Genomic DNA, 25364 nt, shown 5'->3' with positions numbered 1-25364 from the left:
AAAGTGTACTTTGTAATAGGGCTGGGAGTATTTCTAGTACTTTTCCATCAAGAAAAGTAAGCACTAAACAGGGGCTCCACTCAACTAAAATTATTCACATCCTCTTAGCATTGTGGAGTTTGCACTTCTCCCTATATCAAGTGGTGGAGCTCAGTGAATAATTTGAAACCAATAGGACATTAAGGAGGAGGTTGTATGAATTTTATCTCTTTATTTTCCTCCATAAAGTACATAAACACTGCTTACAATCCTTTACAACTTATTTATTATTCCAAATTATTTATGAAGTAATTCCAGGGTAGACTCACGACTCTGGACCATTTGCTTATCAGAGAACACCCACAATCCCACTTAGGTATAATATCCATTAGGAGAGGTTTACTGTCTCTTTTAATTCCAATTACAAGAATTTCGCCCTGCACACAGTGGACAGAGTGAGACCAATTTTTTTAAACAACAGCAAACACAGATTGTGTCTCTCTCTTGATGAGAGACTTTAATAGTTAAAGGGGTTGATGGCACTCAGCACTACAACTAGATGACATTTTTCATCCAAAAACTTTTTGTCAGAAAAAATGCTGATTTGGTGATACCAAAATATATCACAAACTAATATCAGTTCCACCAAATTGTTAATGCAGAATTCTTTTTTGAAAAGTCAAATTTTTGTTTCAGCATTTTTTAAATGAAACACTGATTCTTTTTTATTCAAAATGACTTTTTATTTAGCGATTTCCTTCATTTTTTTAAATTAAAAATATTAAATTGCTTGAAGTCTTGTAGCAGGGTGGACACCTGCTCCTGCCCTGAAGGGGTTAAAAACAGCCCTGAGAAGGGGCTGTGGCTGGAGAAAGCAGCCTTTAGGCTGGGGCAAGAAGCCTGGGCTGATTGGGGAAAGTAGGCTCAGCTGTGGCCATGCTCCAATCAGGCCCAGCTGGCCCCTAGAAGAGGCTGTGAGCCAGAAGCCAAGGGAGTCTCTCTAGTGATAGAGGGAGATGGGCCTGGCTGCAGGGAGCTGGACACAAGGTACCTGAGTGAAGCAGGGCTGGGGAGCTCTAGCCTGGAAAGCCCCAGGCGGTGGCCTAGCATTGGGCTAATAGGTATTGGGGGTTGCAGAGGGCAGCCCAGGGATAGGCCAAGGCAGCAGGTCCAAACCCAACCTTGCCAGTGATGAGTAGGCTGATACTGCAGTCTGTCCCAGGGCTCAGGGTCTAGACAATGACTGGCAGTATCCATATACTGAGGCAAGGTGGGGATAGAGGGTGGGGGTTCCCTGGGGAGGGGAGACCCTGAGAGAAAGGGGTTACTGCCAGGGGGCAGCACCCCATATAAAAGGGCACCGGGTTCAGGGAGGGACATGGGGGCCAGAGGACAGGTGGATCACCAGCCTGCAGAGGGCGTTCCAGAGCTGAATCGAGCTAATTCCCGGAAGTCACCAGCAGGAGGCGCTGCAGGGGTGAGTCCGGCCCATCTACAAGTCTAAACAAAAGATTAATCTTAGGTCAAAAGAAAATGATGTTCAACCCCAACTTTCTGAAAATGTAAAAAAAAAAATCATTTTGGGGTCAACCCAAAATATTTTTTTGAGGGGGGCAGATTACCAGCAAGTCAAAAACATCAGTTATTCACACAGCTCTACTCAGTATCTCTTGGAAGCACTCAGCACCTTCCAGGATCAAACACATAGCCTCTCCAAGTCTCAGTTTTCTCATTTTCAGAACAGGGATAATACATATCACCTTGCATGGATGCTGCAAGGCTTAATTAATTAGTGTTTGCCATGAGTTTAGAGATACATGGATATAAGGCATCTTTATTAATAGCTTGGGAAACATATCTATGTAAAACTTATGAATTCTGGCTGGTTTTATGAAACATCATTGAATGTCTCAAGTATATATAGAATCAGCCATGTGCTGCCAGGGCTGGTGTCAGATAATTCCCAGACCAGGGACTACTGAGTCCTTAACCTGAATAGACTTCCATGCTTATGGGAGCATTTTAGACCAATGGGATGACTGCAGCCTAGGAAAAACTGGTTCTACTCAGGTTAGGAGAAGGGGGGGTTTGGAGCAGCGGGTTTGCATACTAGTGTTCTAATATTTTGCCTAGATCTGCATATGTCCTGTGTTTTGTCTGAGTAATGAGTGACTGATTTAGAAACTCCTCTACGAAGTCTGTGTATGTTTCTTGCTTCTACTGAAATGCATCTCTAAAAGGTTGAGTTGTCAACCAGAATACCCATGAAAATGCTACTCTGGGGCTGAGGTGCTTGAACTCTTGGTTGTCAGCCCTGTCCTGGGGTCACAGGGCAACTGGATCACAGGGTCCCATCCCCTAGAACTGGTACTAGTCTCTGGGAATTGTGCTTAGGAGGCCAGAGACTGTGGCAGGAGCACAGACACAGGGAAGCTTCGAAGCTCATGAATCTAGAGCTTGTGTCCAAACACAGCTGAATAGGGGTGGAGGAGCTCAATCTGGACTGTCAGGTATATACATAGCATATAACTAATGTTGATTATAAGAGGTAGTAATGTAATTTAAACTTGTTAATATGATGCCTATAAACAGTCACATTTTAGTAGAACAGAAAAGAAACATTATCAGTGGATAACTTTGGTATATCAACATTTTCTATGTTATTTTAACCAGCTTTCAGGTAGCTCATTAGCTAATTACTATGAACACTACTAAATGTTCTTATCCTAACTGTTTGGATTGAAAAGATCAAATTTCCTGATCATAGAGCCTCCATTTTCCTAATGGCATTCTTAGACCTGATTGTAGGACTCCATTACAGCTCAGTGTAGGCATGAGAGCTAGCTGAGTCACTCACCTACTGAGTGCTAATGGATGATGACTACTTCACCCTGACAAAAATAGTTATATGGCCAAATATTTTAATGTGTGAAAGGAGAGTGTTAGAAAGGTGGAGTCAAAAGATGCTTTTTGAGCCTTAAGTGCTGATCCTTGAATTTAGAAGGCACATTTTTGAAGGAGGTCTGTGGAACAGGGTACATATTACAAGAATCTTAAGCTGAGGCGTGCCAAAAGTACCCCACTTCTGTGAACTGGATGACTAAGTGTACATCTACCCCGTAAATGAAGATATGATTATAGTTTGGTTAGGCATACCCACGCTAGTTTTAATAAAGGTAGCCTGGGTAACAACAGTACTGAAGGCATGGAGCATGGACTTTGGCATGGGTTCACTGCTCTGTGCTGTACTCAGGGTTGCTCACAGGCTTGTACTGGAACGGCTAGTCTGTATTGAAGTCCACACTGCTACATCTTCACTACTGTTGTTACCTGCACACTAGCTAGATTATGCCTACCTGTGCTACAATCACACCTTCATTTGTGGTGTAGACATTCCCATAGATATACAAGACTAAAAGGCAAACATATTTATTGGGGTTGGGGGTTGGGTGAGGGGTTCTCTTTTTGTCATGGTGGAGGGCTGGATGGGAATGTTTAGTCTTGAGGCAGTTTGAATGAGCTTGAATAACTTCCTTCAGAAATTAGTCTGGGGAAATAGCATTAGGAATAAAAATAAGATGTGAAATATAGGAGAATAACTTGTTTGCCTATCTTGTATATTGGCGAGTCTGCAGCAAGGTATAAAACCCAGAAGTCTCTACATATGGGATTGGGAAGGACAGCCACTGTTTATCAGAGTGCTCATATTGTCAAGTTTGTCTCTTTTCTTCTTTTATATTTGTACAGTATGTAAGATTTGCTAAATGATGTATTTAAAATATGGACAAAAAGGCTGAGTTTGAATTTAGATAACGCTCTACCACAGTTCTCCACACAGCTTATTTCCTCATGTGTGACTTGCAGGCATTTAGCTTCTAGTTCCAACACTTCAGTGCTGTCTGCCTTTCAGCCTCAACAAAACTCACTGATGAGCTAACCAAGTGAAAAGGTCACTTGGAGGGAGGAAAGGAAGTGCAGAATGAGTAGGGTCTGAGGAGAAAAAGATAACTTTTCAAATACTCCAAAGGCTTGGGGAACCACTGAATGCTTGCCTTCTGGTAAATTTTAGGGCCTTTTTCTCTGTCTTTTCATTCTTGCCCTTCTAAGAAGAAAATAACCTAAAACTCACCAAAACATGCACACAGCTTTCTAACAGTTGTGGCCAGATGGCCCCCAAATACCCACCTTATTTTCCCTAGCAAGTGCTATTACATGTTGACAATTATAATGGTGGATAACTCAAATTTCACAGGTCATCAGAGCCAGATGGGGTTATGGTGAAGGTGCTAGTCTGGTTCTTAGAAGACCTGAATTCCATTTATTGCTCTGCTATAAACTTCTTGTGTGACTTTGGCCAAATCTCTATGCCTCAGTCCCCTATCTGTTAAATGGGAATAATAGTATTTCCCTGCTTCCCAGAGATGTTTATTTTAAATAAGTGTGTGAGGTACTTTCTTCATGAGAGCCAGATAGGCACCCTAGATGAAGGAGCAGACACACTCTTTTTTAAAAACCCAAAAAGGTTGCTCAAAAGAAGGATGAAGTCTATGGAGGTAGATGGTGTTTTTTCCATACCTGTTCATGCATTTAATCAATTGCCTAAGGTTGGCCAGGCTCAACAATTCTTAGCTTGTGAGATCTGAGGAGATCACTTTTCTTCTAGTTTTCTATAAACTGGAGAATGTGCAAGAATACCTACTTCCCTAACTCTTGTGGGCCTGGTTGACTGTCTAATGAGTATAGAAAGCCCTTTCCCTTAATAATGAGGATTACAAAACAAGGTACCTGGGTGCTTTGTAGTATTACAACAAATTGAGCCACTTTCATTAAAATAAATGAGGTAGCTGAGATCATTTGATAATATCCACAATACGTACATCCTGCAGATGTCTGATTTCAGTCTATTAAGCTGCTATTTCCCAGAGTAAAATAATTGTTTATGTAATCCACTTTGATTTGTTTCATAGCATTTTATTTAATTCTCCCTAACTTTTCATCCTTTATGGTAACATAAACTGTAATTGTGCAGTAAAGAAACCCACCGTGTTACAGTCTACAACTACTTTATCACCCACGTCCCAACACAAGTAGCCAGCACTCAAACAGCTACACATGGACAATAAAGACAGGCAACACACATTAACAGCCCATTGATGCATGAGCTTTGAGACAAAGAACTATGCTTCTCTGTGAAAAAAGATAGATTCAGGAGCATCTTTGGGATTTTACCTTCCTCACTCAATGACAGAGAAAGGAACATATTAACATTAGACCTGCAGATCTTTTTTTGCATCAAAAGCTTTATATATAGCCTTTTAAAAAATTATATAGTCTTTTTAAAAAAATAAAAACATCTTCCAAAATTGTCAGCGTTATCAAAAATGTCCACGAACTTTAACAATGTTATTGACATTTTAATCTACATGACTTTAGAAATCATTATTGAATTATTTTGTATTTGTTTGCTGAATATCCAGTTTTCAGTAATGACACAGTTAGGTTTCAGAATTACTTAAATGAGAAATATAAATAAAATTGCAGACACTAGGAAATGGAAGTAACTTAAAAATATTTTGCAAACTACATTTCCTGGTTTTCAATCAGCTCTAAATTACATGTATCCACCTATAATGATCCCTACAAAGTCTGCTTCTCCTTTTAAAGCTTCCACACCACTACCAATACTTCTATACTGCTTCTTTCACATGTTGTCAGCAGTAACAAGGATTGAGTTCAAATACCATGGGGTTCCTTTTAAAATTTTGACAAATATCACTGACACCAACCAGTCAGCCTCACTTCAATACCTGGAAAGATACTGGAACAAATTATTAAGCAATCAGTTTGTAATCAGCTAAATTATAATAGGGTTATAAGTAATAGCCAGCATGGATTTGTCAAGAACAAATCATCCCAAACCAATCTAATTTCTGTTTTGACAGAGTTACTTGCCTAGTGGATGGGAAGAAAGCAGTACATGTGATATATCCTGTTTTTAGTATGGCTTTTTGCCATAGTATCACATGACATTTTCATTCTCAAGCTAGGGAAATGTGGTCTGGATGAAATTACTATAAGGTGGGTGCATAACTGCTTAAAAGATTGTGCTCAAAGAGTTATCAATGTTTATTGTCAAAATGGGAGGCTGTGTTGAGTGGGGTCCCACAGGATAATGACTAGGATAATGGAGTGGAGAGTATGCTTATAAAATTTGTCAATGATGCCAAGTCAGGAGGGGTTAACAACACTTTGGAGAACAGGATTAGAATTCAAAACATCCTTGATTTCCAAACAATTCTACAATTTGTCTGGAAATCAACAAGATTAAATTCTATAGAGACAAGTGCAAAATACTACACACAGGAATTAAAAAATCAAATGCACAACTACAAAATGGAGAATAACTGGTTAGGCAGTAGTAGTGGTGAAAAGGATCTGGGGCTTATAGTGGGTCACAAAGTGAATGAATCAACAATGTGATGCAGTTATGAGAGAGGGTAATACCATTCTAGGGTGTATTAACAGGAGTGTAGTACATTAGATACAAGAGGTAATTATCCCACTCTGCTTGGCAAAGGTGAGGTCTCAGCTGGAGTTCTGGGTGACACACTTTAGGAAAGATGTGGACAAACTGGAGAGAGTCCAGAGCAGCACAACAAAAACTTAAAAAAGGTTTAGAAAACCTGAGCAATGAGGAAAGATTTTAAAAAATGGGCATGTTTAGTTTTAAGAAAAGACTGAGTGGGTCCATAACAGCCTTCAAATACGATCAGGGCTATTATAAAGAGGACTGTAATCAATTGTTCTTCATGTCGACTGACATGAAGGTAGGACAAGAAATAATGGGCTTAATCTACAGCAAGGAAGATTTAGGTTAGATATTAAGAAAAATGTATTAACCATAAAGATAGTCAAGAACCAGAATACAGTTCTGAGAGAGGTTTTGGAATCCCCAGCATTGGAGGCTTTTAAGAACAGGTTGGACAAACACTTGTCAGGGATAGTCTAGGTGTACTTGGTCCTGCCTCAGGGCAGGGGGCTGGACTAGATGACCTCTTGAGGTCCCTTTTAGCTCTACATTTGTATGATTCTTCCCAAAATCTTTAGTGAAAAGGGTTTAGTGGCTCTTGGACCTTGAGCAGAGGGATTCACTTGTATAGGAGCACCCACCTACCTTTCTGTCAGCAGGGCTAGGCAGGTTCCATGCAGATCTCTAAAGACCAGTTTGAATAGAGCTTCTGCCCTTGTGTGACTTAGGAGCCCCAGAAGAAGAGCTGGTTCACATTTTTCATTCAAGGTGGTTGTTTTTGGGGGGGAATTTGTTTTTGTTTTGTTTGAGAAATTGTAAACTTCAATAGGAAATATCAATTTTTGGCCACATTTTTGGTGTTTGACAAATGAAAAGCAAAATATTTTAGCCAAAACCTGAGAAATTGTGTGCTTTAGACCAACATTTTTGGGGTTGGGTTTTCAAGGAAAACCAAAAATTTGGAAGGAGAATTTTGGTGGAAACTAAAACGTTTTTCATTTTCACTGACATTTTTCATGGGAACAAAAACATTCCTGAATAGCTCTACCCAGAAGGCAGACATTTGGTCCTGTAAGGCTCACCCTACTTCTCCCGAGATACTGCTTCAGGGAGAAAAGTTGGTGGGACTGGCCAGTGTCATTCTTTTTGCTGTCTTGAATCAAGAACAATGGCCGGCTTGCTTCTTCTCAATTTGTCCTTCTAAAACGTAATAGTGTGGAAAGAGAAAGCAGATAACTGTTCAGATTTGGAGAAGGAAAGCAATGTGGCATGTAGGCAAGATGAGCTGCTTAGAGAAGGCAAAAAGTTCTCTATGAAGAATGATCTACACTTTTTTCTAGAGGGCATGAACTCACTTCATTGTTGACTTGACACAAAGAGTTAGCATTTTTCAAAGTAACAGGGAATAAATGTTGTGAAACTGTAGAAGAAAAAAGATGACGTTTACACTAATGCATCTCACAGATATTAGAGCAAATGTACATTTTTATACAGAATCAAATGGGCTAAGCACTTAAATTCTTGACTCTAGCAAACTTGGAGAGCTTTTTGAGTGAGTGAGAGATTGCTGCCAGGTGGATGCAAATTCATGATACAACAAAGAATTAATTTGCTTAGGTATGATACATCTCTCACTCTTTCCATGATGATTTGAATATTCATCACATAACAAGTGCAGTTAATTAGCAGCTTACTCATTTACTGGACAAATAATGAACACTATCTTCCTAACGAAGAAGGGGGAGAGACAAAGGAGAGAGAGCCAGAGGGAGAGAAGAAAGCACATTTTTATAAGGGTATTTAAATTAGCTTTTAAAAAAATCACTAAAAATATACATGTTTTTGTTTTTAACAATAGTAATCCTACATCCCGTGGCAGTATTGCTCAGGCTCCGGTTTAGAATAAGGAGGTTCCCTAGAGCTCTTTTGTGAAGCCTTGGCTTCAGTGAAGTGAATGGCAAAGCTTCCATTTAGTTCAGTGGGATGGAATTTCACAATGGTGGTTGGTATTTCACAGTGAAGCAAGGCTATTGTAGCTTTATGACAAGGCTTTGTAACTTGTCAGTATTTGCAATTTCATGGTTCCTTTAATCAGAATGATTCTTAGACAAATTATCTGTTGATATAAGCTGGCACAGCTCCATTAAAGTTAATGGAGCTGACCCATTTACACCAACAGAAAATATGGCCCTTAATCTTAAAGTTTACTTACTATGGCCTTTGGCTTTCTCTATTGCGGGGCTTGAAAACAAAGGTTACTTACTTCACGGTCTAACACAACATCCAGATTATTAGTTTAAAGCATAAGAGGCCAAAAATCATTCCTGGTCTATTTCTGCTGAAGTAAATGGCCTTATTCCAGGAATTAATTGGGACCAAGATTTTTAAATTGTTCCACGTATCACTTCTCATTCACAAGTCATGGTAGCGAGAGGAAATAGTTTAACTCCTATAGATCTAGCAGAAGTTACATTGTGTGCTGATGCCATGAGTATATCCTGTTTGTGAGAAGTTTCCTAATGGTGAGATGGATTCATTATTATATCACATCTTGTCAGTTCTCAAAATGGTTCTGAAATTAGTGAATTTCTCTTATACAGTTCTGTCAACTCAGAATTTTTTTATTACAACTAGCAATTTTGGGGAATTTTTTTCTGTCTCATGAAAGCAAGATGAAAGGCTGTCAACTCACAAATTTTCTCTCATTCAAAATGGCCACCATCTCCTATTATTGTCAAAGCAACTGAAGCCAACAAGGTGACCATCTTTTCCCTACAGTCTAGCTGCATGTGCAAATAGGACTGCCATCTACCACTGTTTTCAGTAAGATTGAAGTCATGTGCACAGGCAAAATGGCTGCCACTCTGTGGTTCAGGGAACTGGACAGGTCATAGGGACTGTGAGGACCATCAGAGACACTGTGAAAGGTGAATGGGAAAAGTAAGGGGGAACAGTGCAGTGGGAGAACAGGGGGTGGAATGAGGGGATGCAGGAGCATGTGGAATGGGGAGGTACTGGGGGGCAGGAAAGAGTGAGGCGGGGAAGGGGTCTGGAGCAGGGGAAGGCAAAGATGGGGAGAGGAGTGTTGCCCAGTCTTGCACAGAGAAGTGCAGAGAGGGTAGTCGGAGCAGTGTCGCTCCTTGCAAAAGGCTAAACCAATCCCATATTGTTTTTAGTAGGATGGTATCACTTATATGAATGATTGATATATGTATATCTGCAACTCATCAAGACTAAAGTAATATACATTCTATATGTGAGTGTGAATCATATGCATTAATTAGGTCAATGATTCTCAAACTATTTATCACCCAGCCTTTCTTTTATCAAAGGAAATAACTAGGAGAGAAGAAAGTCAAGACAGTAAAGGAAATGGATGGCTGTTCCCCTGTCTTAAGGATCAGGAGAGGGTAAGTGGAGTGTCCATATGAGCAGGCAGAGAGAGGTGTGCATTTTTGTGTACATTAAAGGTTGACTTTTCAACCTGAAATTCTCACATACACACTGGCACAAGAGTAGAGGGGAGTTAACAAAAAAAAAGGCAAAAGAAAGACAAAAGACATATAATTTGATGGCTTTTTTAAATCTTATGATTTTGGAGGGGCTCTGACTCATGATTTTTGATCTCTTGAGGTTGGGAAGACTGTTTATAAACACACATGATTGGGCCAAAGGAAAAAATATTCTAACTGACAAGTTTGTCAGATTGGGGGGGAAAAAGAGAGAGACATTGAGAAAATGTAACCATTTTTTGATCTGCATTAAGGGCAGTGTCTTGCGATTGGAAACTGTTGTTCCTCCTAGCAAATGCCCGATTTCCAGTTACGCTAGCACAAAAAGTTACTTGTGAAATGAAGACAGATGTAATGGACATAATGGCAACGTGTGCACTGTAAAGTGTTTGCATAATGTAATGAATACATCTAATTCTCAAAAAGTGTGCACACTGACAACTGGTAGTTTTGTACAGCTCAATCCCACAGTACTTCGTTTATATAAACCAATAAGGCTATGTGATATTTCTCTGAATGTTTGTGGACTCTTACTAGCAGTATAACAGGATTCTGACAACTATACTGATGTCTTTACGGCTAGCAATCAGATCTATTCAGTCATTTCTATGTACTATTATGGCAAGTGTCCGTTACTGTGCCTTTTAGTGACTGTTTCTGCGTATATATTCTATTGCCAAAGGCTCAGTTAGCTCAGCCTACAGCCGTGAAACTTGTTCACAGCTATAGTTTTGTTATGTCCCTAAGAGTAAATTAGTGAAACTCCCCATTCCAGCCAATACTGGGAGCTGAAATGGAGATGCTTTAAAAATAAGGTACCCTAAACTGAAAAAACCCAAACCTGCAATACTAACTGGATCTAATTGTTTTCCCCTCCCCTGTTTATTTTTTCTATATATTAATTGAGAGTAGCAACAATAGGAAATTATTCTGCTTTCAGCTATTGTTAAATATAAAGTAATCCAAAAATGTAAGTGACTGCCCATTTTGAAGAGGAAGGAGAAATAAACGCAGAACATTATAAACATAAGTGTGAGAATCTTCTTCCCTCCATCCCTCTAATCATCAGTCTGCTGGTGAGGACCTATCCCTCAGAGTTGAACTCCTGATGGGGAGATGTCACAGTCTTCCTTACTACACTCAAGTTGAGGACTAATCTTTGGACTTCATTGCCTCATTCTTCACCCACTACAGGCCCTGTTTTATTACAAGAGTGTCAGGATGCCTTTAAAATTCCCCTTGACCACGACCTGTTTCTGCATGATATCAGTTGATGCAATGAGCATATGTCAAAGACAAAATTAGTTGAAAGTCTTTGCTTAACAGGGCCCTAGAGTTGGTTGGGAATTTTCAACTGCAATGATTTTCCAAGAGTAAATCCCTTTCCCCAAAATTGAAGTTTTCCACAGAAAGGTTTCAGTTTTGCTGGAAATTCTACCCCACTTCCCCAAAGCAACTCACTCCAAGCTCCACAGCTCTCCCACCCTTTGGTAGTCCCCTACCCCACGGCTCTGAGCTCCTCAGCAGCTTGCCAGGCAGACTAGACTGCCCTGCAGCCTGACCTTTCATATCATGGCAGCCCAAAGCTCTGGGACACCTAACTCCCAAGCTCCCTGAGCTGCTTAGCTCCTCTCCCACTAGGGTGCTGGGGCTCCAGATAACTTGCAGAGCCTTGTGAATGCTTTGAAAAGGTTGAAACAAAACGTCCGGGTTTTTTTTCTAAAAATCGCTGTTATCTACCTGACTTCCCTCAGTCTGCCTCATCACGTTGCTCAAAAATATTTCATGAGGTGATGGGTAATTATACTCTGTTAAATCAGCATGCATATTGTTTGGATGTTAATAACTCAGAATAATAATGAAAAAAGTTGTATTCCTAAAGTGGCTTGAATGTGTGTGTTTGAATAAAGGGGAAAATGAGGAATAGAGTTTAGTCATAGGTGACAAATGCTCAGTTATTCATTTACATACACATGTAACCACTGGCAGGAATAGAAAGTTACCTTCCGAAGTCATGGAGCAGAGAAATGAAACATGCTCTAGAAAAAAAATTATATTACTAGTCTTCCATGCTGCATCACATGTTTTAGGTAAATCTTATGAATTTATTTAAAACATTGTTTTTACTAAAATGGTAGAAATTAGATTCAAGATGCCATCAAATTATTAACATAACATGAAATGTGGAAGATTAGGTTGAAAAGTAGCCTGGGAACTCTCATTCTTTGAGTTGATGAGCCTCTCTATATCAGATATGTACTATCCAGCTCTAAGGACTGCTGGCTGATCAAATCATGGCATTGGCACCTGTCTGGGAGATCTCAGACTGGCACACAAAGATAGATGAGCACTAAAGGGGACTCTATAGAAGGGCTCTGAATGGCTGAAGGAGAAATAGGAACTGCTGAATAACAGTGACCCAATTCAATTGTACAGCATCAATAACTGCTGTCTTTTCTCTCCACAGCTTCCAGAGGATGATGTACAACCTACCCTACCTACCAAATAGTAATATAAGCCATGTGGTTTGAGCAAGAGAAACTGCAACAGCTTATTACAAAGCTTGCATCAATTTTTTATACACAGACTAAAGCCTTCTGCTTCACCTGCTGCTCCCATAAAAAAGATCCCACAACAAAGCAAAAGATTTGCAAATCCCCAAAATGACAAACATGGGAGGAGTCATGGTAAAGTCAAAGTCATGGTAAACCCTGCAAAAAACATGACTTACTACCAAAAACTGTGAGTCAGTTAATACTGCTTTGAACAGTAGTTATTTATTATCAACAGGAATCCACAACTCCAAGTGGCAAAATCTAAATATTTCAAAAGATTTAGGCACATACAGACCATCTGCAAACAGGAGATGTAGGAGATCTTCATCTCAGACTTCAAGAATACTCTGTTGCACATTTCCACATACCATGTTTCCTTACAGATACTGTCTTAAGTGTAGGTACTTCAGTGCTCCATATTTTACCCAGTATAAGATCCTTGGTGATGACATTGCTTCAGCAGTTGCTTTTGGCTACCGACAGTTACTAAAAACTTTTCTCCTCAAAACTTCCTCTCCATCACCATGTTCAGTTGTGGGGGCGGGGAGTGTTACAGAGGCAGCTGCTGAGTCATCTCCTTCCCTCCCCCAATTCTGCACTAGAGGGGGAAGATCCATTCATAGAGAATTATTTTTGCACATTCCAAACAGTATGCCTCAACTCTTACCTGAAATGACCATCTCTAGGATGTTAGATGATAGTGCAGCTTCCCTGCCCATTCAGTATTTGGCCTTTCTGCTCAGCCTGACAAGAGTGCCATCTGTGGTGATGTTCTGATTGTAATGACATCATACCACTAAGGCCAAGAGATAACTCTGATATGTTTTCTATCTGGCCACTTTGGGCTTGCCTAAGTAGTGTGAGGGAATTGCTGATGCCATAGCACCTGGTGAGCACCCCAGCATTGACGCTTCTAGTCTGAACCTTTGTACATATGTGCAATAAAGATTTAATAACTCATGTTGCTTCGTACAAGTTGTCTGTTACATTTAATATCTTTATTTTATGGGGAGGGTTAGTGTGAACACAGCAGAATAGCCAGCAACTGGTCAAACCAACATTTTTGTTAGATTCAGTGGGGAGGAGTCAGAGCCAGAGGACTGGGGATGGAGGAACAGCGAGAAGGGTTGTGGCTGTGGAGGAGGCAGGAAATGGGGATGGGTGGTAGGGAAGCCTTGAAATGGAAGTTTTAAGGAAAACTGTATTTTACTAGCCCCTGGTGCAGAGAGCAACTAACTAATTCCTAATCTTGGGAAAGATTAAGGTGGTGTTTGCACAGTGTGGAAGTTTTGAACTGACAGTGCAGGTACTTGACCATGGAAGGAAATGAAATATGTGTGCTGACAGGATTGCCAACATGTGGATTATGGGTGATTTCTGGATCATGAGGTTGCAGAAGATTGCTGGACACCATGGAGTACACCATGACATGGAGATTGCTGAAAGCAGGCTGATATGGATGGAGAGAAGTGGCCTGTGTTAGCATTATCTTTTGCCTACACTGCAGCATCTAACCAGTAACTTAAGATTTTATGACCTATGGGACTGTGAGGGGGTTCAACTCACCGCTGTGGTGCCTCCTGCTGGCTGTCCTGGGAATTAGCTTAGTTCACCAGCACGCCTTATCTGGTGATGTCTCACTGACGTCATGTTTGCTCCAGGAAGCATGTTGTCACAAAGAACATAGTGTCCTCTTCAGAACACAGCCCTCCAGCTGTGTCACACTCTGTTCTTCCCTCTTCCAGGGTAACCATAGTCCACTGTCCAGCCACTTCCTTGGTGGTGAGTGGGGGCAAAGGAGGATCCAGGCCTGCCCACAAGTACTAATTTGCACACTTACAAACAAAAGTAAACACAATATATAAAACAAAATATGACACAATAACCTTATAAACTTATTGCAACCTAAAACAAATGTAATACAGGCTTTTTAAGCTTTAAAGATACAAAATATAGTTATGAGCAAAATTAATCTTTGTTGCAAGAAAATAAAACCCAAAATAAGTTTAAAACAAATAAAAAGGTCATGTGACACAGAACATGCAACATATAAAGTGGAGAATAAGGATAGGCAGGTGGGACTACAGTGTTCCAAAGCACAAGCAAAAAATGCACAATTTAACATATCAAGCTGAGTGAGGAATATAGAAATGGTTAGTGGGGTTAATTGCTGAGGGGGGAAAAACATACTGGCTGACAGTACTAAAGGCTGATTCCTAAAAGAGGGGAAAAACCCTGTTTGAGTTAATAACTTTAGCTAAAATTCATTGAGGGTATTGTTTTTATTGAATGATAAACAAAACAAAAACTATTAAACAAATGGTTAAAAAAATTTACATATATTTAATATATAACCTTAAGATTTGTATGTTTGCCTTTTTTTCCCTATTTTTGCTTGTCTATGTACCACAATATGATGTCTACTTGTCTCAGAGCTTTCTTTTACTGTTCTGTTAGCTTTTCACTTACTTACTTTACTGTCAACTACATGTTTAAAACCACCAAAGAATTTAACTCTGTGACTGTTAAGGCAAATGGATTTTTAGTGGATTTTTTTATAAAGCCCATTCATTTTACACCTACCTTCTTCTTTAATTGGGGTTTGGAACTCCTGGAGTTCTTCCTTCATAATTTGCAGATATTTTCCCCTTGTTTCTAGTGCAAAACAACTTAAACATATTTTCATGGATCTGGGTGGTGACTGGCATCCAGCAAAGGTATTCATTGACTTAACACAAACCTTTTAATAAACAATTTGAAATGTCTATAATCATTATCAGTATCAGTGGCCTGAATTTTAGCAAAAGGGTTTACAGGAGGAGGGAAGGTGAATACAAAAACAGGCTAGACATTATCCTCTTCCCAAAGGTATGGTAGTGCCTTTACATTTCCTTATATTCTCATTGCACTTTATATTTTCAGACATATGCACAGTGTCTTCCCATAACTGCATATTCTGTGATGCTTTTAGTTTCTCACTACTATAGCTCAGTGATTGATTTTTACCAAGAGATAATACTTTGGCTGCCTTGGCTATTGGCCACAGCCTTTCTATTCCATGCTTAGCTGTTTGAAGGATTCTTTAACCCCTTTTAATTCGTCCAGAAGACACAAGAGCATTAAATATACTTCCATACACAATTCCTTTTCTCTGGTAGTTTTAAATTTTTTTCTTTACAACATTACTCTTAAAAGTCTTTTTCACCATGTCCCCAAACTCGTCCTTGCCTAAAACTTTTCTATCAAATCCCCCTCTATGGGAGATTATATTTACATACCTCTCCATATGATAGTAAGAAACTACTTTCTTGTCTGAGTGTTTAACACCACCAAAGCTGGAAGTCAGAGGCACTGCTTCCTATACCGACCAATCCCTGTTAAATACCTAGAGCCTTTAGGTCACAACCTTTAAAGCACAGAAATGACAATAAGGCATCTTGGACTTGTGCTAACTCTTGTCAGGCCTGACATACTCACTACATTTAACACATTGTTGTCATGATATATATCCCAAAGGTGGCAAGCAATACAGGCAACCGTCAATCCACTGGATCATGGTGTATGCGTAAGAGGTCTAGTCAGGTGTCTGATGAATCTGCTTATGGCTGACAAGCCCAATTCAAGACCAACACAGCTTATTACAAATTTCATGCATCCATGTGTTGTTTGAGTTGGAGTCCAAGATTACAGTATGCTGCTTTCGTCCTTTGCTTCCGTCCTCTGGATCAAAGCCACTTCATGTTGAGCTGCACCCAGTGCCCGAATTCCCTCCAGATTGACAGAATTCTGCACACTCCGCCCAGCTTTCTACACTGATGTTAAATTATTTCATATCACTTTTGCACACGTTGTGGTACTGCCATAAAGAGCAAGCACTTTTTAGAGCCACTTTTTAGATTCACTGTGGGCAACCAAGGCTGCTTCATCCGCAAACAGGAAATCTCTCAGAACCAGCTGTTTCACCTTTGTTTTCACTCTAAACCTTGCCATGTTAAACTAATAACTCACTGATTAATATTTTTGTGTGGTTTATGTATGGGTGTGTACAAGAGTTATTGGTATGTGCTAGAATGATGTTCTTGAAATGTGTTTGGTAAGCAGTACATAAACTCAGTCTGCCCTAGGCAGAGGAATGTGTATTTGTTTGTCTGACGAGCCCAGTCGTCAGGCAGAGACAATGAAGGCACATTTACATAAAAGATAAACAAAGCCATCAGCCTAGTGAGTGGAGGAGATAGTCTCTGGACTATAAAGGCAGGGTGTCTGAACCTCAAATGCTAAGTAATTGAAACAACTGATTTTATGAAACAACTGTTTCATAGAAGTGTGTGAAGTAAGGTCTTTTATGAAAGCTAATGACACACGAGTGATTAATATAATTGTGAAATGCATGTATTAACACAATATGAGGAAATATAGGTACTCGGTGATATTATGCTTTAAAGTTTGTGACCAAACATAGGGGAGCAATAGGTTTTCCCCTAGACAGGAGGGAAGTTAGCACTGTGGAACCAAAACAATGGAAACTCTATTTACATGCAAATCATCAGGGGGATATGAAGTCCACAGCAAGGGATAAACAGCATGAGGTCATCCTGAGTCTGAGGACAAAAGAGTGAATTTGGGAAGATAATATAAGGAGAGAAGAAGCCATCTTGGCATCCATCACTGGACAAATACAAGAGGCCAGAGCTCTTGCAAGCTGAGAGAGAGGGTTCTAACAACCAAAGGGGCTGAAGTTTCTGGGAATTGAATATAAGTGAAACAAGTGAAAAAAACTACTTAGGCAAAGATCTTTCATTAAGAGGGCAAGGGAAACCTGCCCCTTGTACTTCTGTGGAAGGCCTGACTGAGAGACAGTAAGCCATGCTGGACCAAAAGTAACTGGTGTATTGTCTCTTTAACGGAACAAACAAACCTTATTATTTATCTGAGTGGTCCAGGCAGGGGCGGCTCTAGGCACCAGCAAAACAAGCTGCTTCCTAGGGCGGCAAAATATAGGGGGCGGCAAAAGGCTGGGGCTGGGGCCCCAGCTCATCCTGCCGCTGCGAGCCGAGGAGTGGCCCGTCCCCTGCAGCCGGACAGGGCCGCGCTACCGGCTCCGCTTGGGGGAGAGGGGGGGCCCCTTACCGGTAGCGCGGCCCCGCCTGGCTGCAGAAGACGGGCCGCTCCTCCTTCACTTGTTCCCCGGGTCCTAAACAGCCCGGCAGCAGCTTGGCTGGGGGGGCGGGGCTGAGCCCCGCCCCGCTCAGAGCCGCGTGGTCAGGGGGCGGGGCTGCAAGCTCCGGGCCGAGCGGAGACAGCTGAGTTTAGCCTGGAGCTTGCGGCCCCGCCCCCTCCCCACGCGGCTCTGAGCGGGGAAGAGCTCAGCCCCCTCCGGAGCCATGCGGCTGCTGCGCTGTGAGCCGGGGGTAAGCAGCCGGGGCGGGGGAGGGGGTGGCTAAGGGGCAGGGAGTCCCGGGGGCAGGGAGGGGGCACAGGTTTGGGGGGGGCGGTCAGGGGCCAGGGAAGGGGGGGTTGGATTGGGGGGGTCTCAGGGAGGTGTTTGTCAGGCACCCCCCGACCCCATTACCCCCCAGGCCCAGCCCTGACCCCCAGCTCCAAGCCCAGCCCCTAGGACCTGGGCACCCCCCCCGGCCCCATCCCCCTCACAGCCCTGACCCCCAGCTCTGAGCCCAGCCCCTCTGATCCAGACACCCCCCTCACCCCATTCCCCCCACAGCCCTGACCCCCAGCTCTGAGCCCAGCCCCTCTGAGCTGGGCACCCCCCTGACCCCATTCCCCCCACAGCCCTGACCCCCAGCTCCGAGCCCAGCCCCTCTGATCCGGACTCCTCCCTGACCCCATTCCCCCCACTGCCCTGACCCCCAGCTCTGAGCCCAGCCCCTCTGAGCTGGGCACCCCCCTGACCCCATTCCCCCCACAGCCCTGATCCCCAGCTCCGAGCCCAGCCCCTCTGATCCGGACACTCCCGATCCCATCCCCCACAGCCCTGACCCTCATCTCCAAGCCCAGCCCCTTTGAGCTGGGCACCCTCCGACCCCATCCCCCCACCCCAGACCCCCAGCTCTGAGGCGAGCCCCTCTGAGCCAGACAACCTCCGACCCCATCTCCTCACAGTCCTGAGCCCAGCCCCTGTGAGCCGGGCACCCCCTAGAGCCCAGCTCCCCACCCAGCCCTGGGCAACAGCAGCACCACCTCCAGGCAGTGACAGCCCATTGGCACCAACCATCACCATCACCCAGCAACAGCCCATTTTGTAATTGCAAATGTATACAGACCAGTAAATTATTTAATGTTTTTAAATAATGTATTTGGTGTATTTTCAAATTATTACAAATTAATTTTCACTAGTTATTTTTTACATTTCCAAATACATGTTACTATAGTATTGCAACTTTTTTTTATGGAAGGGGCCCCCAAAATTGCTTTGCCCTAAATCCTCTGGGCGGCCCTACCCAGTGTGTGTGAGGAGCTGGGGAGGGAGGGAAACGGGGTCCCCTGGAGCCGAGCCCGGGCTGGGATGGTGGCGAGGGGCTCCTGGAGTGTGTGAGGAGGTGAGCGGCCGACTGGGTTCGTCGGTGCTGAGCAGGTAGCCCCACAGCCGGAGATCCTCGCCTTCCCTCCTGCCAGGGCTGGGCCAGGGCACCGTGAGGCTGAAGAGCAGCAGGTCCAGGGGGCTCTCCAGGTCTTTGGCCGCCAGCATGTCGGGGGTGAGGGTGGTGAGCGCGAACTGATCCACCTTGGCCACCAGCAGTGCTGCGAAGCCCAGGGAGGGGGCCGTGTTCTTTGCGCCACCCCATAGCCGCGCCGCCACCTGGAAGTACTCCCGCTCCGTGCTGCCCAGCAGCTCCACCCGCATGGGGACAGAGTCGCAGCTGGGCCAGGGCTCGGCTGCAGTGTGCTGGTAGCGGATCCCACATTTGGGGGGGAGGCCAGCGCTGGGGCAACAGGGGGTGTGAGTGGGGGGTACTGGTGGGCGGGGGGGCTCATGTCTAGGGGGGGCAGCCAAAAAAAATTTTGCTTGGGGCGGCAAAAAACCTAGAGCCGGCCCTGGGTCCAGGAGAGGGCTGGACACTTCAAGGCAGAGAGTTTGGGGGAAATATGGGTTGGAAGTATCTTGGGGTCATCTTGCTAGGTATAACCAAAGCTGGTGGGGGTACTGTGTTGTAGGCAGGCTGCTGGGGTCAGAAGCATTAAACCAAAGCTGAACAGCACACAGATACTCAGGATACTGCATTCTTGTCTGCTGGCTGTTGGTATCTGGGCTGTGAGCGAGAGCAGTGGAGTGTTTAAGGCATCCAGGTTTCCAGGGCAGGTGGCAACTGGTTTGGATTGCATCCCAAAATGTGATAGAGGAGTGTCTCAATTTTATAACCTTGATATTTAGTTGCTTTTAATGGTACCTGAACAACAGCATCAGAGATTTGTGTCCAGAAGCTATGAGAATTTTCTCTGATTTGGCTGAGCATCTAGATAGTTGCTAAAGCATCAACATGAAAGCTATTAATGTTCTTCCAACATTTATTAATCAGGAACTTGAAGGGTTCATGGCTGAGTGGAAAATGTGTGCTGTATGGCACAGAAACAACTTTAGATAATGCTTTCCCAGCCAGAAGGCCGACAAGCTCTGACAACTCAGTTTTCAGAGATGGGATAAGTTTATTGGACTGGGGGTTAGGGGATCTTTCCTCAAACATAAACTGTCAGTATTTTTTAACAAAAACTGTGATTTGTCTCACCAGCTCTGCAACTAACTCCACCCTCCAACCACTCTGAAACACAACTGTGACTATCATTCACTGTAACATAGTTGTCCTTCACTCAATGGCACTGCATGTGAGTCAGGTAATAGGAGGGAGGAAGTAACAACAGTAGAAATGGTTTTGTACCAGGAAGCAAAGGCTTCAGGAAGATGAATTCCCTGTTTGTGATGTTGGTCTGGGTTGCATAAGAAACCTTAATTGTGCATTTCCTAGTTTTCAGAAGTTTGAGTTTTGCTCAACTCGTTGTATTGCAAAGGGATGACATACCACCAACCAAGTTTAATTCTGCGTTAACCTAGTTTTTTGACGTTGAATATAACTGAGGATGGGCAAGCCAGTGCTGCTTATAATGGTCTCTTCAGGTGTCAACAGTGAACCTGAATCTTTTTTCTGTATTCAAAGTTTTTGATCATTTAGAATAATAGAAGAATAATTATCATTTCCAAGCCACCTTGCTCTGACTCCTCATGCTTATTTTTTCAAGGACTGCTGTCCACAACTTGGAGTTTCTCCCTTTTTCTCAACATCTTGCCAACCTATGACTGCTTACCCTTAAGTAAGTGCCACTGGATCTAATAATCTTTTCCCCCCTGCACAGATATACTTCCATGCTACGAATACCCAGTTTTTGTTCACTGGGAATTTTAGTTTGTGCTCCTGATTTTATGGTATCTCCTGCTGCATGAAACATCCCATAAGGCTTTGGGTACATCAAGAAGCTACAGTACAGATTTAAAGGTAGCTGCATAAAGGTGGGCGAAGAGTATACTAAAACAATCTTGACAGATGAAAAGAGATGCGACAAAGTTGATCCATCAGAGGTACTTAGCAATGGTATGGGAAAAGAGCCCGATGGTGAGCAGCAAACCTTCCCATAGTGGCTACAGTGCACTTGCCACATGGAACTTCAAGCTCTGCTTTCTGGCTCACCTTCGGGCCTCAGCCTGGGTTTTCTGCTGGCTCTCCATAGTGACTGCACCAGTCTTAACCCAGCTTCTCCAAACTGAACGATTGTGGGCAGGATTTTCCCAGCTGTCAGAGGGATGCTGAATTTCTTGAGGCCTTACTTGACCTTAAGTATCAGAGGGGTAGCCGTGTTAGTCTGGATCTGTAAAAAGCGACAAAAAGTCCTGTGGCACCTTACAGACTAACAGACGTATTGGAGCATAAGCTTTCATGGGTGAATACCCACTTCATCAGATGCATGCGTCTGATGAAGTGGGTATTCACTCATGAAAGCTTATGCTCCAATACATCTGTTAGTCAATAAGGTGCCACAGGACTCTTACTTGACCTTGTTGCTGTATTGGAATTTTGGCCTTCCTCTGCATGGTGGGCAGTTCTTAAATTAGCCATAGAGCACAGCCTTCAGCAGACAATCTTGAGGCATGCGCTCCATGTGTCCCAACCAGCAAAGCAGCGAAGAATGTCCAGGTCTTCTGCTCTGGAATTGTCTGATGCTAAACAAGCTGAACAATCCTTGATTGATCATTTCCAAAGGTGTACTTAAGCAGAACAGAGAAGAAGATGCCAAAGCCACTGGATGCTAAGATGCAGCCTTATTTCATACCAGTATCAATATCCTATTGAACAATAATACTTCTAAAATAAATATTTGTCTTCTTTTCTCTCCAGGAGATATTTAAGAGTATTCACCAGCACCTCAAATATAGGCTTCAGTTTTCCTCTTGTCAGCAGCACTAGTTTACCGGGATTCACATCAATATGTTGTTATGGAAGAAACTAACCTTTTCAAACTAACCAGTCAAACCTATGTGCCTTTTGAGCTGCCATGTTTTATCCACACTTTTGTAAGGGAAGCCATGGCTGTGTGAGCCATCTCTTGTGAGCCATCTTTTGATCTGTTTGAAGCAGCCTCCTTTGTTGGATATGTATGACCCCAGATAATTAAATTAATCTGCTGCATCTACAGCTTGACCATTAATTGTGATGTCCACTTCCACACACTTATTATTGATTGTGTTAGTGTATATGCATTTCATTTTTGCCACATTCAGGGATAGTCCATATTCCTCACTAACTGTTTTTATGGACTCCAGCTTTCATTGCATTGCATAAATGATTGCAGCAAAGAGTGCAGGGCCGCCCAGAGGATTCCGGGGGCCAGGGTCTTCGGCGGCGGGGGGTCCTTCCGTTCTGGGACCCGCCGCCAAAGTGCCCCAAAGACCCATGGCGGGGACCCCCCTCCGCTGAATTACCGCCGAAGCAGGACCTGCCGCAGAAGTGCAGCCCCCACCGCAGGTCTTCGGGGCACTTCGGCGGCGGGTCCCGGAACGGAAGGACCCCCCCGCCGCCGAATTACCGCCGAAGACCCGGCTGCACTCCGGCGCCGGGTCCCGCTTTGGCTGTAATTCGGCAGTGGGGGGGTCCTTCTATCCCGGAGAGGAAGGACCCCTGCAAGCGAAGACCGGGAGCGAAGAAGCTCTGGGGGCCCGGGCCCCGCGAGAGTTTTCCGGGGGCCCCAGAGCGAGTGAAGGACCCTGCTCCAGGGGCCCCGAAAAACTCTCGTGGGGGGCCCTGCTGGGCCCAGGGCCTGGGGTAAATTGCCCCACTTGCCCCCCCCCCGGGCGGCCCTGAAAGAGTGTCTTATCAACAGCATATCTGAGGTACGTTAAGAAGTGTCCACATCCATCTTCATGGAAAGAGTAGTTCCTTCCACTTTATCAAAACCTTCCCAGGCTTGTCTCACCATGAATTCTGTGTATATGTTGAAAAGACCTGGGGACAGAATGCACCCTTGTGTCACATCCTTCCCAGTGGAAAACCACTCACTGTTGCCCACATCTGTTCACATCACAGTCTAACAACAGTGGAGACTTGCGATGAGTTCAGTGAGATGTTTTGGAATCCCCATGTCTGTCAGTATCCTGCAGAGACACTCAGGACAGACAGTAAGGGATGCCTTGGAGTAGTCAGTGAAGTACAATCAATCAATAGGTGATTACATTCCCTGCATTTTTCAATGATATGACAGATGTTCATAATTTGATTACATGTATCTCGTCCCTCTCTGAAACCAGCTTGCTGTGATGATAGTTCTGCTTCCGTCATTTGCTTCATGTGATTGTGAATTACGTAGAACAGCACTTTATTTGCCTGAAACATCAAGGAGGTAGTATGATGGGGATATAACAGAGTAAAGCAACTTTCTTTGGTAAGGGCAGAAAGATTCCTTTCATCTAGTCAGCAGGACAATATTTAGTCATCCATACATCATTGCAAATTTTCCACATGAGATCAATATCATGGTCACCAATCACTTTTAGCGGTTCCCCTGGTATTTTATCTTCCCCTGGTGCTTTCCCAGGATTCATTTTCATAATAGCATGCACTACTGCCTCTCACAGGATTGATGGCTCTAACGCCATGCTTTCTTTTCTGTCATCCTGTATTGTAAGTGGCTTTGATGAGGTATACAGATTTGCACGGTATCTCTTCACCTGCGTTTGATATCATACCTTCAGTAAGAACTGTGGCATCACGATAATAAATTATGCTCGGTTGTGGGAAAACCTTTTTAGAAATAAGTCTCACCAATGTGAATGAGCCTTTTGTTCTATTCCTCTCTTTATAATTCTCAAGTTTCCTCACATTTTGCCTCCATGTATTTGCTCTTATCTCATCTAGTCTGCCTTTGAATCTGTCTGCTCAATTCCTTATAGTCTCGCCTATGTCCTTCAGTCTCCATATTACTCTCATTTACTAGCTCAAACACCTCTGTAAACCATGGTGTGGTACAACACTGACTTTTCAGAATGTGTACTTTGGTGGCTTTGAGCTTAATAGTTTTTGTTTTATTTCAAAGTTTGTTTGGGTCAGGGCTGGATTTAGGGGCAGGTGACCCAGATGACTACCTGGGGTGCCGGTCTTGGGGGAGTGCCTGGCTCAGGGTGCTGTTTTTGTTGTTAGCAACGCATGGGAAAATAGAATGCTTGAAGTAAAATGTTTCAGATATTCTGTGAAATGGGCTACAAATGGAATAAAAAGAAAGTATTCAAAAGTATAACAAATGGGGGGGAGGGGCGAGGACAGTCCTTGCCTGTAGTCGCATATGACCTAGGGCCAGCCCTGTTGTCTGTAAACTGTGACAATGCCTCAAATCTATTCTGTAGTTTTTGTTGATTTTGGAGAAGTCCAGATATAGTGGACCTGCTGAACATCTTTCCTTTTAAAGTTTTAATTATGTTTGAACCTAATAGCTCCTGGTTTGACCCACAATCTGAATTTAGGCAAGTCTTTGTCCATTGGACACTATCTTCTGTGTCCCAGTATCATTACATAATCAATGTGGTTCTTTGTCATGCTGTCAGGTGATCTCCATGTATATTAATATCTAGGATGCTGGTTGAAGATGTTGTTGTACTGACCAGATGATTATAGCAGCAAAATTCTACCAAACGCCTTTCACTCTCTTTTGTAAATGCAAACTATTGTTTCCCATGACTTCTTTTTGAGAGTTTACAGCTCCAAACTTAATGTTTGGGTCCCCAATTACAAAAGGTGATGTCTTTTCTGGGTGTTTTGATGATTGTCTCTTCAAACTGTTCATAGAACTGATCAATCAAGTCATCAGATGTTGTTATAAGGACATAAGCCTGTTTGATCGACATATTAACGGACTTCACTCAAAGGTGAATTGTAATTATTCTGTTGCTGATTGGATAATATCCAAGCACACACTTCGATGACTCCTTGGATAAGATAAATGCAACCTTATTTTCTCTTACTTTTTTGGATCCTGAATACTACATTGCATACACATCCATGTCATGAAATGACCCCTACTATTCCATCACAGCTCTTAGTTTCCACATGTATCTAATGTATATCTTTCCAATTCTTTGGTTGCCATGGTGAGTTTCCTTCATACATACTCCTCGTGTTCCTACTCTGATTATTTGTTTAGGAAGGTTCAGGTCATATTTTTCCTTGGTGCAAACATCAGGCACTGTACATCCCAAAGGATTTGGTACAGTAACATCATAACCACAACTGGTACTCT

This window comes from Mauremys mutica, chromosome 3 (genome assembly GCF_020497125.1).
Source record: "Mauremys mutica isolate MM-2020 ecotype Southern chromosome 3, ASM2049712v1, whole genome shotgun sequence".
Lineage (NCBI taxonomy): Eukaryota > Metazoa > Chordata > Testudines > Geoemydidae > Mauremys > Mauremys mutica.
This window is presented reverse-complemented; position numbering follows the sequence as displayed.